This window comes from Molothrus ater, chromosome 1 (assembly GCF_012460135.2).
Source record: "Molothrus ater isolate BHLD 08-10-18 breed brown headed cowbird chromosome 1, BPBGC_Mater_1.1, whole genome shotgun sequence".
NCBI classification, from domain to species: domain Eukaryota; kingdom Metazoa; phylum Chordata; class Aves; order Passeriformes; family Icteridae; genus Molothrus; species Molothrus ater.
Window position 1 is genome coordinate 71,524,673 of NC_050478.2, and position 15,821 is coordinate 71,540,493.

The 15,821-nt window shown below is 42.2% G+C and overlaps 1 protein-coding gene across 3 annotated transcripts in view; it reads right to left on the reverse strand.

The window, feature by feature from the left end:
* The window catches only part of CDH20 (cadherin 20), a 118,588-nt gene extending 103,996 nt beyond the window's left edge, over positions 1 to 14,592 (reverse strand). For 2 of the 3 annotated variants that reach the window (XM_036404488.2, XM_036404494.2), the window contains exon 1: positions 14,297 to 14,592. The gene's annotated coding sequence lies outside the window, so the exon portion shown is untranslated. Of the gene's footprint in view, positions 1 to 5,495; positions 5,836 to 14,296 lie in introns of those variants that run through there. The other variant, XM_036404502.2, reaches the window with a different exon arrangement.
* Positions 14,593 to 15,821: the final 1,229 nt, after the last annotated feature.

The window sequence follows — 15,821 nt, forward strand, 5'->3', positions numbered from 1 at the left end:
CTTGCAAGAAGTTATAGCACTTGGCATTTCTTCCATGTCAGGCTAAAAAGCCCAAATAATGCAATTTATCTTTCCATGGAGTTCTTAAAAATCAGTTTAAAAAGGCAAAAACTTTAATATCTATGGTATGATATGGGTCATCTCAAAGTTTTAGAAATAAAATGTTTAGTGTTAAGGAGCAAGAAGGGCGTGGTGATCTTGCTCCTTCACTCCAACTTCAGATGGCCACAGCTGAGAGCTGATATTCTTGATCCACTCATCTCTATCTGACTATGGACCCCTCTCCCCAGACAGAATTAGAACTCCACCAGACATGAGAATCTCATGGTGTGGCTGCTCCCAAGAGGCTTCACACCAATGCAACATCTCATCCCAATTACAAATGTAAATGTCAGACAGATTTTCCTGTGGAGCATTTTACTAAAGGGTCTATTTTCACTATGAACATTTTTAGATTTAATGAACAACAGATACAACAGAACAACAGATAAAATACTTAATTGATACTTCAGTGATCAAACCTAGTTGTTATTTTACAACCTGCTTTTTTGAATCCTTTGGCTGTGGCTATCAAGGCAGAATATCAGGTAAGAAGACTAGTATTCAACTTAGAATCTCAGTGTGATTTGTAAATAAGAAAGGACTTTGAAAAGATTTGAGATGAATCTTTCTTTGCAGCCTCAAGTTTTAAAAGTATATAAAAGTTTTATAAGCAACTCTTTTTATAATTCTTTTCATGGCAATACTGATTTAAAAAATTATTTTACAACTAGAAATCAAGAAGCACACTGGAATACTTTTCTATAAAACTCTCATTAAGGTAGAGACCTCATTGGGAATCTGTGCAAGGTCTATCATGATGTATAGAATGACCAAGCCAGAGGTTGATGGGGTCATTTTTGTAACAGAACAGTAACAATAAATTCATTAAAAAAAAATCAGAGAAAAACAATCTAAAATCAGTTGCTTGCTACAAAGAGACCTCAGACCCTCTTTGAGTGAAATGTATTCTCATTGCACCACCATAACCCCATTGAAACCAGTCAGCTTGCATTATGGTATTAAAGAGCGGAGTAACAGAGACATGCCATGTTGTAAAAGTTCCTTACATCTTTCTTTGAAATAATGACATGGGTCATTGTTCCAGACACCAGTCTGTCCTTACACAGTAAATCCTGGGTCTTTAAGATAGATGGGTTGTAATTAGAACTAAAACATAGCCTATGGGGAAAGATCTTTCCTCACTTAAATCACATTGTTTTCATTGCTGCACTGGTGTAAATGGTATTTTTATGTATGTGTCCAGAAGAGAACTCAACTGCAATATTTCTTCTCTGCTGCTGAAATATTAACATTAAAAAAGCAGTATTTTACAAAAGTCATATAAACACAGTGCTTCCAACACAATCAATTTTGTTGAAATTATTTTACACCATCCTTCATCCTTGAAATTATATCCCTTCCTTTGTGGACTGTTTGAAAACTTAAAAAATTCTGAACTTACTTGAAGTAAGACTCAGCAGTACATTAACTGGTAAAATTCAAAGTACTTCTTTTTCTCCCCAAGCCCAGAAGAATTAATTTTGTTGCCACTAAAGAAGAACAGGCACCCAACTTTTGAACAGAAACTGACCTAATATTACTGAAACCCTGCATGCAATTAGCTTCTTGTAAGAGCCATCTTTCAAGCAGTCTTTTTCTGCCTCTGAATTCCAAAAGCTGCTCATGAGATCCATCAAAATTAGGATATTAATAGAGAACCATTTATCAAGCTCGATGGGTTTGTTAGAGGCACACTTGTCTAGTTAACCAACACTGTCAGGGTATCTTTTAAAGCAGACAATACTGTTAAGGGCCTCCTTATTATTTCTACTCCAGGTTTCTCCCAACCGTGTCTGTCCAGCAATGGAAGCAGTCTGCCCTAGGAGGGGGTCCTCAGACAGCAGAGGGTCCCCCCAGAAAGGGACCCTCCTTGGCTATGGGGTTGTATGGCGGCCTCGACCCAAGATGTGGTGATGTCCAAAGGGACTCCTGGTACAGTGGGGTGGACACCTGCACCCCTCAGTGCTGTGGGCATGTGAAACCACTAGTGAGTGTCAAAAGCAAAGAGGGCTGCTGGCCTCCTGACCCCAGGGACTGCAGCCCATTTCCCAGAAACTTTGGCCTGGGCTGAAAAGAGGAAAATGGCTGGCGAAACGGGATGGCAAATTCATGGTACGGGATTGGGAACCAGGGGCTGACTCCAATGTTTGGTTTTTCTCTTGTCTTTTTCCTTGATGGCCCACACTGTTCTCTGGGCTTGTTTTACATTCACTCTGTCTTGTGTTCAACAGCATTTTGGTTTTGAGATATAGTCTCTTCAAGCAAAAAAAGCAATTTTTTTTTTCCACCAGAAACATATGAACTTCAACCTTTTCCAGGAAAAGATTTCTCAGATCAGGGCTCCTTCTTGGCACTTTGAGACACAAATCACAATCTTGACCTGTTCATTATTTAGTGTGATTGCTCTGACAGGTCTTTTGTCTGAGCTTTTGCTAAAGGCTTTGGTTTCCCTCTAAAACATGACTTTGAAATCTAAGCTTTGACAAAACAGAACTGTGATCTCCCAGCTCCGGTATTTGGACTGCAAGCACTATGTCCTATGTGTTTGTACTGTAGGGGATCTGCATATTACCTAACACCTGCAGGCACCTCTAAACCACAATTTATAACTAATAATAGAAGTTTTATCTTTGTCTGGTGATTCAGTCTCAGAAACCTAAACCTGACGTATCTCTTCAAGCACTCAGATCCACTCTGTGGACAAAAGCTAAAAAAATTCTGTTGTATCAGCAGATTCAAAGCTAAACTCAAATATGCTCTTATCTAGGCAAATAATCCCATCAGATTGTTAACCATTGGCTTTGACAGTACAGTGTCCAATGGTGGCAGAAGTTGTGCTAAGGCTGGACACTTACCCCACCCCATCTCTGCCTCCTTTTTCACACAGACTCACTTGGCTATGCTGGCAGCACTCATTTACTGGCACCAGTACTGCACAAGTTTCAGATAAAGGAACACCATTTTATGCAGTCCTAATCCTTAAACATTTATTGTCACATCTGTGACTTTTTCTGGTTCCAGGGTTTTATATAAGACAGGAACATTGAGGTTATCTGATCAACTTATGTTGACAATACCCCACACATGGCAGAGGACAAGCGGATAAAAGACAGTAAACGTTGTGAATGCTGTGTCTTCCCCTTTCCCTTTTTATTTCCTCTAAACATTACTGGAGAAGAATGTACTGCAAAGTCATAAATAAAGTATACTTGTCAGAAGCTATGATCTTAAAATATTCTAAGGGTTTGTTTGTGTTCTCTCCATAAATTGTTTATTGGTCAATATGGACAGAATTTGCAAATGCATCCTCCTTTGCAGTTCACTGATATTGTGTCCATTCTAAATACTTTCACCTAGTATTAAGCTTCCAAAAAACCCCCACTTCCTACTCTTTTTTCATTGATGAGAAATTTTCTAATGCTGAACATTCAATTTTTAATTATGCAGCATTACGTCACCCTGTGTTTCTTATCCTTAAGGAGATGGTGAACATTAAAGGACTGTATGATTTTTAAAGTTGCTATCAAAGGTAGGGTTATGTAGTTGGCTTGATGCTTTTTGAGTCATCTCCATCTACACAGTAAAGCAAATAAAAAGAAAAATCTCTGTAGAAAATAAGTTTCTAATTTATATTTTTACTTTCCTGTGTCATGTTAATGACACAGTAACAGGCCAACACTGTGAAATGGTACCCTGGTGAGCAAATTATTATGAAATGAAGTTTATCAAGGCAGTGATTTCAGTGTCTGAATAGCCCATGAGGATACAGAACAGGAAAGATCTCTTTAGCCAGAGAAGACACAAACCTTTAACACAGAAACTGGACATTCTCCTAACTCTCCTGGAGCCCTGCAAAGCAAAGTGGTCTTCCAATAAAACAATCATCCTGCATAGAGTGATATTGTAAATCAGAAGTTAAGTGGTTCAATCCCCTCTAGATATCCCCTAAAGAGGCAAAAACCCCTGACTAGTTGACTTAAAAATGCTTTTAAATGCACGTAGTTGTTGATAGATTGGCTATTTACAGCTAGTAAGTCAAATCTGTTATGACATTTGGTAATTACCTCTTCAATAAATAACTCGATAAGTTCCCAGAGAAAAGAAGGCAATTTATCTCAGAATAAAAAGAGTTTTGGTCCACCAACTCTATGAGGCAATTTGACAGGTAACTGTTACTACATGGGGAATTTGGATGCTCAGTGATCATTAAAAATAATGGGAACTTAAGTGTCCAGATCCTACAGCAGTTTCAAAACTCTTAGCCATGCTCCCTGGGGACAACTACTTTTTGCCCACTGCTAAGGTATTAACACTTAAACACTCAGAAAAGAAAGAGAACAAACTGCATAAAACCCCAGTGTTAGATGGCTATCTATGAGCATTTTACTAATGTTTTACTAAATTGACACAATGAAGAGGAAACTGGAACACTTTATAATTTATTTTTTATATGGTAACTACTGATGTTTCAACAAAACAAGGACTTCACAGCCAAAGGGTTCATTGGCAACAGGATTAAAGTGGCAACAGATTTTAATGGGAATGGATTTTTTGAGGCTAGGAATTTGTAGTAAAAAATTAACACCTACCTGCCAGACAACCATATATGTTTGTTCTGCATAAACACCTGTACAGCCCAATAGAGGATTACAGAGGTAATGCAGTGGAGGTCTTTCTCCCACGGGTGAGAAACAAATTAGGTGGAGATAGCAAACAGTAGTAGGGAAAAGTTATTAGCTATACTGGGTATCACTGCTGTTAGCCATGGCTGATGCATTGCCTCACTAACAGTCGTCTGTTTAGCAGGCTGTAATACAAATGAGTCTTTAATGGGAGCCCCTTCTCTTGCACAGAGCAGCAGGACAGCAAATGAGGGCACTTGAGGAGCTACACAGGCCAAACAGGCAAGGCAGAGTGAAGGCAGAGTGAAGCAAAACAGACAGGCAGAGACTGACAGCTCAGTTGAGCTGCTCTCTTTCCTTTCTTGCCTTTGCTTCCATTATTGCTTCTACACATTTGAATCTAGCAGCCAGTTCCTTTGTCCTCCACTTCATGCTGAGATGTACCCTGGGCATGAGACAGCAGGAGCCCACCTGGAAGAGTGCATCCTCCACCACACTGTATTTAACACAGCGCCTTTAGTGGCACCACTGAGCTCACCCTCACGAGGATTCGCCTTTCCCAAGTCTATACTACACAAAAAAAAAAAAATGTTTAGCCATGGTTCAGACCAACATTTCTATACAATGGTTACATTTTGTATATAGCCCTAATATCTACAACACATTGCTGATAGACGCCTTTCTCTTGGTGTATTGGTGAGCTACAATGAAACCACATGCAAATCTAGGAATATGATTTTTTTAACAACTCCCCCAATATTCTTTACTCACCCTGGAGACTTCTTGTGGGATCCAGGTGCTGTCATTCCAATCTTTATCTGTTACCACAAACTCCTCTGCTTACTGCCATGCTCATTTACAACCCTGTGGAACAGTTATTTGTCTTCTTTTTGTATTAGTCTCTTTCCAAGCCAGAGCCAAATTCTGTACTTGCAACCTATCAGATCTGTCCTTTTTTGTCTCTGTTATTCTATGAAGACATTTGTCATTTCTTTCTGTCTGCCTCACTATACAGATCCTGTTTTCTTGCCCTCCTGCAGCTTCTTTCTCTGTTCAGTCTCCTCAAGGTTTTGCTGCTATTATCATCATTTTGTCTCAGCATGCTCTCTGTCCTCTTGAAGGCTGGTTTGACAGATCCTCTCTTGTCATCTGCTTGAAGGCTGATTTCAGCTCTTCCTTGCAGCGCTGTGCCTATGCGCCTCCTCCGCTACAAGTGTTTAATGTGGAGCTTCTTCTACCAGAGCTGCTCCTCGTGGCCCTTCCTCCTGAGGAGCGTCTCCAAGAGAGAAGGTGTGCGGGGCTGTGGGCCACAGAGCTGGTCTGATAATGTCAATAGCTGACTGCTGCCTTTCCAACAGGCCTGGCAGCCCTTCCCCTTGTCATTGTCAAGGATATGCACTACTCATTTGACAGGATCTCCTCTGGGTGTTCATGGGGTGAAACCCAGAAAAGATGGTGTTTAACCTTGCTATTGGAACAAATTTACCAACCTGTGCTCACTCCTCATGCATTCTTTGCATGGAGACTATCCATTTCCATACCCCTTCCTGATGGAGACAGCAGCAGCTCCTCTCAGGAGGTACATTAGCTGTTTGCTGCATGCAGCCCTCCTTTGATATTGAAAGAAACTGAGTGTTCAATTAAAACACACAGGATACACAGTGTTCCCATACTTCCCTTTCTGGGAAAGCACTTTTCTGTCCTTCATAGGTCCTTCACGAGGTCTGCAGATTTCTTCTTTATTTCTCCACTGTCTTCCTTAAAACCACATTTTTGCTCTGAAGCCTTAATATATTACACCTGCAGGTCAAGTAATACATAATATTTACTTTAATGGTTAATGTCCTCCAGATTATGCATGGATTGGAGGATGCTTGGGGCAAAACTTCAAATTTTATTTGAAGGGAAATGCTTCTTTTCATTAAGGAAGCTCCCCTTTCAGAAGTCAGTCTTCTAGATCAGACAGAGAGCCACCATAACTTCATCTCTTAAAGCCTGTCTCTCCTCTTCAAAAGTATCTTAAAATTGAAAAAACGGACTAATTTCAGCAATGGGCTAAGCACATAGAAGGTACTCCATAATCTAATGAAGTACCTACATTATTCTTAAGAGATTTGCCAGCTAGTGATCTACTACTGCTATTTTAATTTATGTTACATCGTGATTGCAATTCTAAATTAAACTCATACAGGCAAGAAAATTTATAGTTAAGCCTTTCCGTCAATCCTTAACTTTCTTCGCAGTAACAAAGTGACATATTGCAAGGGCTCTCGACTGTGTCTCACAATACCTAGGCATGTGCAAAGGTTAATTACTGTACTGGATTTGAGTGACAAGGCTTTGCTGGTGTGAGGGGGCTACAGGGGTGTTTCTGTGAGAGCTGCCAGAAGCTTCCCCCATGTCCATTACAGCCAATGTCCGCTGGCTCCAGGAGGGACCCACTGCTGGCCAAGGCTGAGCCCATCAACATTGATGGCACCACCTCTGGGATAGCTTATTTTAGAAGGGGAGAAAAAACCCTTGTGCAACAGCAGCTGGAGAGGAGAGTGAGAACATGTGAGAGAAATAGCTCTGCAGACACCAAGGTCTGTGAAGAAGGAAGGGAAGGAGATGCTCCAGGCACTGGAGTAGAGATTCCCCTGCAGCCCCTGGTGAAGACCACGGTGAAGCATCTGTGACCCTGCAGCCCCTGGAGGACCTGAAATCGAAGCAAGTGGATGCCCAAAGGTGGCTGTGACCCCCATGGGAAGTCCATGCTTTAGCAGGCTCCTGGCAGGGCCCGTGAATGTGTAGAGAGCCCATGGTGAAGGTAACCTATGCTTCTGGGATTTGTGATCGATCCTGCAGGGCACCCATGCTGGAGCACTTCATGAAGAACTGCTGCCCATGGGAAGGCCCCACATTGGAGGAGTTTGTGGAGAACTGAGTCCTGTGGGAAGGACTCCATGCTGGAGCAGGGGAAGAGTGCTAGGAGTCCTTCCCATGAGGGAGGAGAAGCAATGACAATGAATGATAAACTGACTGTGGCCCCAATTCCCTGTCCCCCTGTTCCACAGGGAGGCAGAGAAATTTGGAATGAAGTAGAGTCTGGGGAGAAGAGCTGAGTAATAAATTAAATTGATTTCCCCAAGCTGAGTCTGTTTTGCTGGTAACAGTAGTTCGTGAGGGATATCCCCTGTCCTCAACTTGACCTGTATTCTCCTTGTATTTTGTCTCACCCTGTTCAGCTGAGGGAAGGGATAGAGAGGCTTTGGTGGGCACTGGGGTCCAGCCAGGGTCAACACACTCCAATTACACAGACTCATTTTTTAGCTTTGATTTGCTGAAAGGAATCATGTAGAAGAACTCAGCTCTGGTGTGCTCTCTTTCTGAAAACTCTTAGCACCTCTTGGTCTATGCTGTTGGGTGCTACATAGCTTAAAAGGGCAAACCCTACACCTTACAGTGAGTACTTGTTCCATTGGGCATCTGCACAGAAGCACGAAGGGCATCAGATCTTCTGAAAAAAGTAAAATAATTTACAAAAAGGCCTTACTGAAAAACAAATCCACATTTTCCCCAGGGGCTCCATGGCAGCCCTAGCCAGCACTATTTCTTCCCTCTTTGGTGAGGACATGAATTAATGGCATGGACGCACAAGAACATCCCAATGCTGTCACTGTCAGAAATAACAGAAGATGGTGAAAAGGAGAAAACCAAGAGGGAAATTCAGAAGGCAGCCCTATTACCCAAATACCTCTGTGTTTCACTGGTTCCAGCTTAAGCTTGAATTGGTTGTGGTTTGGGGTATCAACCCCTGAATGCTCAGGTTTTTGAAGAGCCATTACAAAAATTGTCACAGACAAACGTATTTAACATACAGAATGCATTTAGTAGTGTACCTTGAATTTATTTCTTAGCATGTGAATTACACTTATGCTTTTCAAAGGAAAACAAGTAGTTTAAAAATTGGAACTGACTGTGACTGCATGAAATGCTTCTTTCATCCATTCATTCTGTAAATGAGGACCCGAGTCAACTCCTTCACAACAGTTACGGTTTCTCAAGTCTGCAAACACTTTTCAAATGTGGGCTCTATCTTTTGGAATGCCATCAAGACATGCTTGCTAGTGTTGTAGCTGGTGAATTTTAAGTGTTTAGCTTTCAGATGAAATGTATGTAACTATGTTAAAAATTCCTCTGAAAAAAGTAGGTCTTATACATACGTTGCTGTCAGTTTTCACAGTTCTATCCTTTTTTTAATTACCCAAGGCATTCTGATTACAGAGCTACAAAGTAATCTATTTAAAGCTGGGTTTTACAGTGATCTAATGGGCACAAAAACCATACGGAATTAGAAAACATTTACTTCTCTTCCCCTTCCTCTTACATTGCCAAATATGTTTAAATCAAACTTGTTTTAAAAACAAATATTCCCAGGGTAAGGACTTTCATATCAACTTCTGGTTGTTTCTGTTGAATTAGAAACCTCTGGCAATTTTTTTCCTACTGAAATGTAAATGATGACATATCGTTAACTAGCAGCATTACACCACTAAAATACTAGGATGTGTCTTGCTTTCCTCAAACTTCCCTCTCCTTAAGTGCAATGCCTTAGAGGCAGCAGTGTTTAAATGGTACAAAGTACTCTACTAGCACCAGCCTGAATCTTTATTTAGGAGAACAAGCTTTGCATTCTTCCCTGCTAACATAGTATATGGAAATGTTCGGCTCCTCCATAAAGCACACTCATACACGATTACTGTCTACCCCAAGGTACAGCACTGACATGACAGATTCATGTTCCCAGCTGTGACATAAGGGCTCTTTGACAATACCACAGTGAAAGCCCTATTAAGAAAACATGTGCCGGACCGTGCATCTGATGCAGTTAAATGCTATAAAAGATTTTCCAGGTGTTAATGAGTTGCACGAGCCGAATTAAAATGAGGGGGATCCATGTGCTTGGAAATTCTCAAGGAGCAGGACTCAGGCTCTCAGAGAGACGGACAAACAGCGCTTTATAAGCACCACTGGCCACGCTCTGCACCTGACCATATGAGGTGATGAGCGACCCCGACTATTCACTGGGGGAACTGTTCATTGAGGATCCTTTGCATGGGAAAAGACAGAATTTCATGTCTTCCTGCAGTTTACTACATCCTTTTTACTTTGCTCTATTTGGGAAAAAGCACTAGTTATTTTCCCCCTTTTAAGCTTTTTTTTTTTGTTCTAAAAAGAAGGAAAACATTATGCCTGCTGCTTCTTGTTTTTAGTTTTATGAGGCATTCAGCTTGACCCAATATAGATAAGAAATTGTCATTTAGTTTATGTTAAAATATCGCTGCTTAGAGTTTATGTTTTAAAGGACAGACAGTCTGTTGAACACTTTGAAAAAGCAGTGGTTGAAATTTTTCAAGGCAACGATGAGGCCTAATATAGATTCCTTTAAGATATGTATAAAATCCTATGTATGGGTTGCCCTGACAATTTCAACCACTAATACTTCAGAGTATGTGCATATGTTGTTTTGTACAACAGCTACCTACAGGAGAAATGCTTATTCATATAATCTGTTGACTTGATAAAAGATTATTTCTTTTCTTTGGCATGTGTGAATTTTCTGGTTACTCTCCTTGAGGAGGTAAGTTTTGTTTTATCTATATATGACAGGTACAGTGAGGGAAGGCTGCAATGCAGACTGTTTCATGCTGTTGTGACCACAATCACAGCCTTAAGCCTGGCATACAACAGTAGCTAAGGAAAAAAAAAGATAATTTTGTCGCCATGCTAATTTCAGCCTGATTTTCTGAAAAGGGGAAGCTCCCAGTAATATGACGACCAATGGAGTGTCTCTTCTCAGAAGTTAATTTAGAACCACCCATTTTATTTCCCACAGAAAAGTCAGTACTATTTTATCTCTCATTTCCAATCTAATATCCCAAGTTGTCTACCCACTCTTCCTCCGCCCCAACAGAGTTACTTAAATTAACTTGGAGCACTAAATTTTCTTAAAGGCGTAAGAAGACTAGGTGGAGAGAATAAGCAAACCATTGTTATAACACATTGACACTCATTGAAATTGATGTCTTAAGGGTTAAATTCCTCTGGCTTGCCAGGTGTTCTGTGCAAATGCTGCATTCATACAATGTAGTATCTGACCATTTAACCATATGTCAAACAATCTTTGCTATGACAACCAGATGTAGACATTGCCATGGAATGAAATTATCATTTTATTAATTACCCTTTAATTAGTTGATACAGGAGAGAACATGCAGTAATTTAGTCATAATTGGCCTGACTGAGACTCAGTACTTAAAGGGATGGAATCTGTTTGTGAGACTACTTGTTATGAATAACAATTATGTCTGTGACAATGCAATTTTATTATGAAGATGTACTATGCATTTCAAATGGTATAAATTGGTATTAAGGACAGGTATAAGATAGTATCCAGGATTCAAGCTACAATCTGATGGAAATTTTTTTCCTTGAATAAAAGTGTGTAATCCTCTGTGTATTTTGCTACACAATATAACAATGCAAGAAAGACCCCTTACCAAACTCACTGTGATGACCTAAGTGTGCTTTCAATGTATTTTATTATAGAAATGAGGAGCCACTTGCACTTCAGGCTCTTTGCAAAATCTTTTTAGCAATCTTCAAATTATTCTAGACTTTAATATGATATTTGTGCAAGGGGTGCACCATGCAAATTTTTTGAAACCCTCTTTGACAAAACATTGTAATCAGAAACTTGAGCAGAGTCTCATGTGATCACATGTCACCATACCTTTTGGATTTTTGTAAGAAAGTGGAACATCCCTAGATTTCTCAGACTACATAGGTGTAAATAAAGTTGGCAGCATCCCTCTCTAGACTGTAGCAATAGGTAAATGTCTTGAAGACATTCTTTCAACACAGATTGCTGTTAAATCAGGAATACTCTTCACAGACTGAGTATTGAGTATCACTGTAGTAGGACAGAGCACATTCAAGAGCTTAATAAAAATGCTTGTGAAGTGGATCTTAACATTGGCCCTTACATACCCAGTTGTTAAGAGATGTTTTTGCCATTCTGGAGCCGTTATTCTGTCCTTGCTCTTCTAAACTCTATGACCTGAGAGAAGACTGAAGTGTTTTATATTAGTTTTGTACTTTTAGATGGACAACATGCCTCATGTTTTCACCTCTTGTCTTTCCACAAAAATCTCAGAAAGTGCAGGTCAAAACCTTCAGCAAACACAGCTCCAACAAAATATAACCAACTTCTTTACTTTTCAGAGCTGAATGAAAGCTCTCTCCTTCTGTTTTTTCTCATGGTGGGTAGCTCTTATTTTTTTTGCATGTGCAGTGACAGAAATTAGACTTAACTGAATTACTTTTAAAACCTTGCCCAATTTCAGCATGTTTATTTATTTCTTTATGATGGATGTGCAAGCCATATAGATGTCTCCAAGCCAAATAAATCTTTCATGTAAATGTTGTAAGGTCAAGGAAGTTATACAAATGATAAGTCTGTTTCCTTTTAGAAATCCTTCTACCTTGCTTAAATGACTATGGGCTGCTTTCAAAGTTGGTTTTTCCTTTTCTTTTTAAACACAACATCCTTCCATCCTTTCTGATGGTTAATTCACTATTATTCTTCTTTAGCACAAATGTGTGTATATATATATGGAAAAACATGCTATATAGCAAAGCAAAACACCTTTTTGCCTAGGGTGCCATCTTCCAGTTAATATCAGTAAGTCATATTCTGTTGCTTATAAGTGCATCTTGCTCAACAACTTATCACCACCTCCAGTACAAACACTCACAGGTTGTATCTTCCTGCTGTGTCACAGGGAATAGCTAACACAGTGTAACAAGAGATCATTTCATTAGATTACCATGAAAGAATCAACGCTGCAAGGAACTTGAGCTGAACAGGGACACAATCACAGTGCTAAAAACTCAAAACATTTTACCATTAAAGCCTTGTGTGACTGCTTGAGAAATGTCTTAGAGCAGCAGAAAATCTGGCACCATTAGCTTTCATCCCTGCTGAGTTGGCAATAAAGTGCACACATAAGTAAAATGCATTAATTGGTATTAGTCAATCTAGTTAAAATGTTCATTCTCTAGGCATCTTCAGATTTCATTTCCATAAAATAGGATTTCTTTAAGTCTCATAATTTGATTTTGTCCAGCCCAAAATGACATTGACACAGTGACAGCAAAAGCACAATTACCCCAGCTTTACAAAGGTGCTCTCTATCTAAATAGACTGGGACCCACGTGCTCCCAGTGTCTCTCTCTCTCTCTCTCTCTCTCTCTCTCTCACACACACACACACACACACACAAAGAAAAAAAGCAGCCCACAGAAAAAAACGCAAAAACCTGTGGAAGAGGAAAAAGTGATGCATTTTCCTATAATTTCCCTAATGCTATTTTTTCTCCCTTTCCCCCCGTATTCTTCCTACTGTGCACTACTGATTACTGCACTTTAAGATCAGAATGAACAATTAACTGCCTAATTATTCCAGTCACACCAAGCCACAATGAAATCTTTATTCAGTGTTTACAGCAATCTTTGGCAGAGACTGTCTTGCTGTTTTTAAACCAAGAAGAACTGCTCCCTTTGGCTCCCTTCAGCATCAGCTGCCTGGGTTTCAGAGCTGGATGCCAATAATCAGCCTCCTTTTTCTCTTCCAAAGTGGCTATTTTTTTTTTTAAGGGTGAAAAGACCTATTCTCATCAACTCCCCATATATTCTGCCTGATTTATGTCCCAGCCACTGGGTCTCTTCCTTCCGTATCTTTTACCATTTGTGTCCCCCCTCACCCCCTCCGCGCCGCTCCGGCGGCGCCCGCCGAGCCCCGGAGCCCCCGGACAGCCCCGGAGCCGCCGGACACCCCCGGACAGGGGGGCGCTTCTTCCTTGGGAGCCCGAAAGAGGGGGCGGGAGGCGGGTTGGGGGGGGGATAATTTCCATCTCTGGCTGTACAGCATCCACACACATCCACACACGCAAACCTTCTCTCACAGTTTTTTCTCGTTTTGCCGAAATCTCGGAGGAGGCTCCCCGCCCCGGGAAAGTTGGAGGGAGCCGCTCCATGCCCCGGGCGGCTCTTTCTGCCTACTGTTCGTCTCTCCAAGCTGCTCCCCTCTCCTGATGCTCCGAGCCCCGCTCCGCCCTGCGCTGCCCGGCTCTGCCCGCTCCCGCCGCCGCGCCAGGGCACCTGCGGAGCGGGGGAATCTTGTCCCAGCAAACTCCAGAGCGACCCGGGGTGGGCTCGCTTCGTTCCCCACCGCCTCCTCCTCGCCCTCTGACTGCGGCTGGACAGCCAGGGGGTCGGGGAAAGAAGAAAAAAAAAATACCAGGAGGAACAACTAAGATGAAAACAATACTAAAATCCTAAGGAGGAAAAGGAAGAAAAAGTAAAGGAGAAAAGGGAAAGAAAACAAAAAGAAAAAAGTAAAGGAGAAAAATAAGAAAGAAATAAAGGGAACAAAAATAAAGCAAATGCGAAAAGAAAAAGGAGAGGGAGAAAGAGGGGGAAAAGGAAAAAAGCAGAAGAAAAAGTCCGCGAAGGAGAGCTCGGGTTACCTTGCAGTGTGGAGGAGCTCTCGACTGCCTTCCCGGCGACGGGACTTCCCTGCTCCGCCGGGTGCGCCTCTCACATCCCGCGCCCCCCGTTCCGTGCCGCGGAGGGAGCAGCCGCTCGCTCCTGTCCCCGGCTGCCGAGAGCCGCTCGGGCTGGGGGGGCTGCGCGGGGCGCACGGCCGCGGGCGGAGGAGGAGGAGGAGGAGGAGGAGGAGGAGGAGGAGGAGGAAGGAGCCCCGCGGCCGCCCCGCTCCCCAGAGCTGCCCGCGGGAAGTGGCCGCCGCTGCCCCCGGCTCGGCTGCCCGTGGGTGTCGCGGCGGGTCTAACGCTGCCGCGGGGACCTGCGGGAGGCGATTGGTGCCGGAGCTGCGCCCTCCTGCGCCGCCCCCTGCCCTCCTTCCCGGGGAACCCCCCGCCCCAGCTGCGGCCCCCGGGCTCCACGCAGCCCCCGGCTATGGGAGAGCAACCCCGGGTGTCCCCTCCGCAGGGCTGGCTACATCTCGGGAGGATGCCGAAACGCACCACACTGGCTGCTGAGGTAGACCAAAAGTCACACCGGAGAGGCGAAGCTATCCTTTATTTAACTAAAAGGGTACAGAGATAAAAGCTGAATTTCTTTGGAAGGCTCGATTTTAGTTAATAAACACGCTGAGACTAATGTCAGAGATACTTTTATGAAGGCAAACAGTAGAGTCTCCTGGAGGGTTTGTGTAAGACTTTGGAAAAACAACCAAATAATAAAAGGGGTATAACATCCACCTTTAAAGATCGTTTTAGTATTCGTAAAAGCTGCCAGGCTTGCTGAAATACTCCCCATCCACAGAACAACAACTACAAAGGCAGCGGCAGGACACGGCATCCTTTCTGCCAGCTAATTTGTCTCGATCTTGACCTGAAGCAGCCAGGAGGGCAGGTATTTCTTATCCAGCATTCCTGTGCTAGCCCTCATCTTTCTGCACAGAATGGGAAGGCAGCAAACTTGCAACAACTTTGATGATGTGTATGTATGAAAAAGAGAGGGAAACTTGTCCACTTGGGTATGAGGAGGTTATTACCTCTCTAATAGCTCCCTGTAGTAATAACTCCTTTTGGCTGCCAGCACACAGCCCATTCCCTGTCTCAGTTAAATTGGTAAATCTCAAGCAACTCCGCTAAGCAGAGCTGTGCCCCATCAGTCTGTGGCCAAGCCGGTGAGTGGCAGTAGGAGACTCTAAATCTCATTATCCATTACCTGGGATGCTGCCAGTCCCTCAACAATTCGATCTTGAGATGAGGATTCAGATTATACAGTCAAGATTTGTTTTGGGTGAGTTTTTTTGTTTTTTTCTCTCCAGATTTGCACTAATGATTATTTGCAGAACTAAGGTCTCACTGGCTAGTTTTTCTGGCCCTGCATTTTTCATATTGATCATAACATAGTCATTTCAGCATTACAGAAGAAAAAAGGGCAGTCAGATCTCTGGAGAGAAGTTGCTGGAAGTTTGAATGCTGGCAAAGTGCCCAAAACAAATGATGAATTACAGCTATG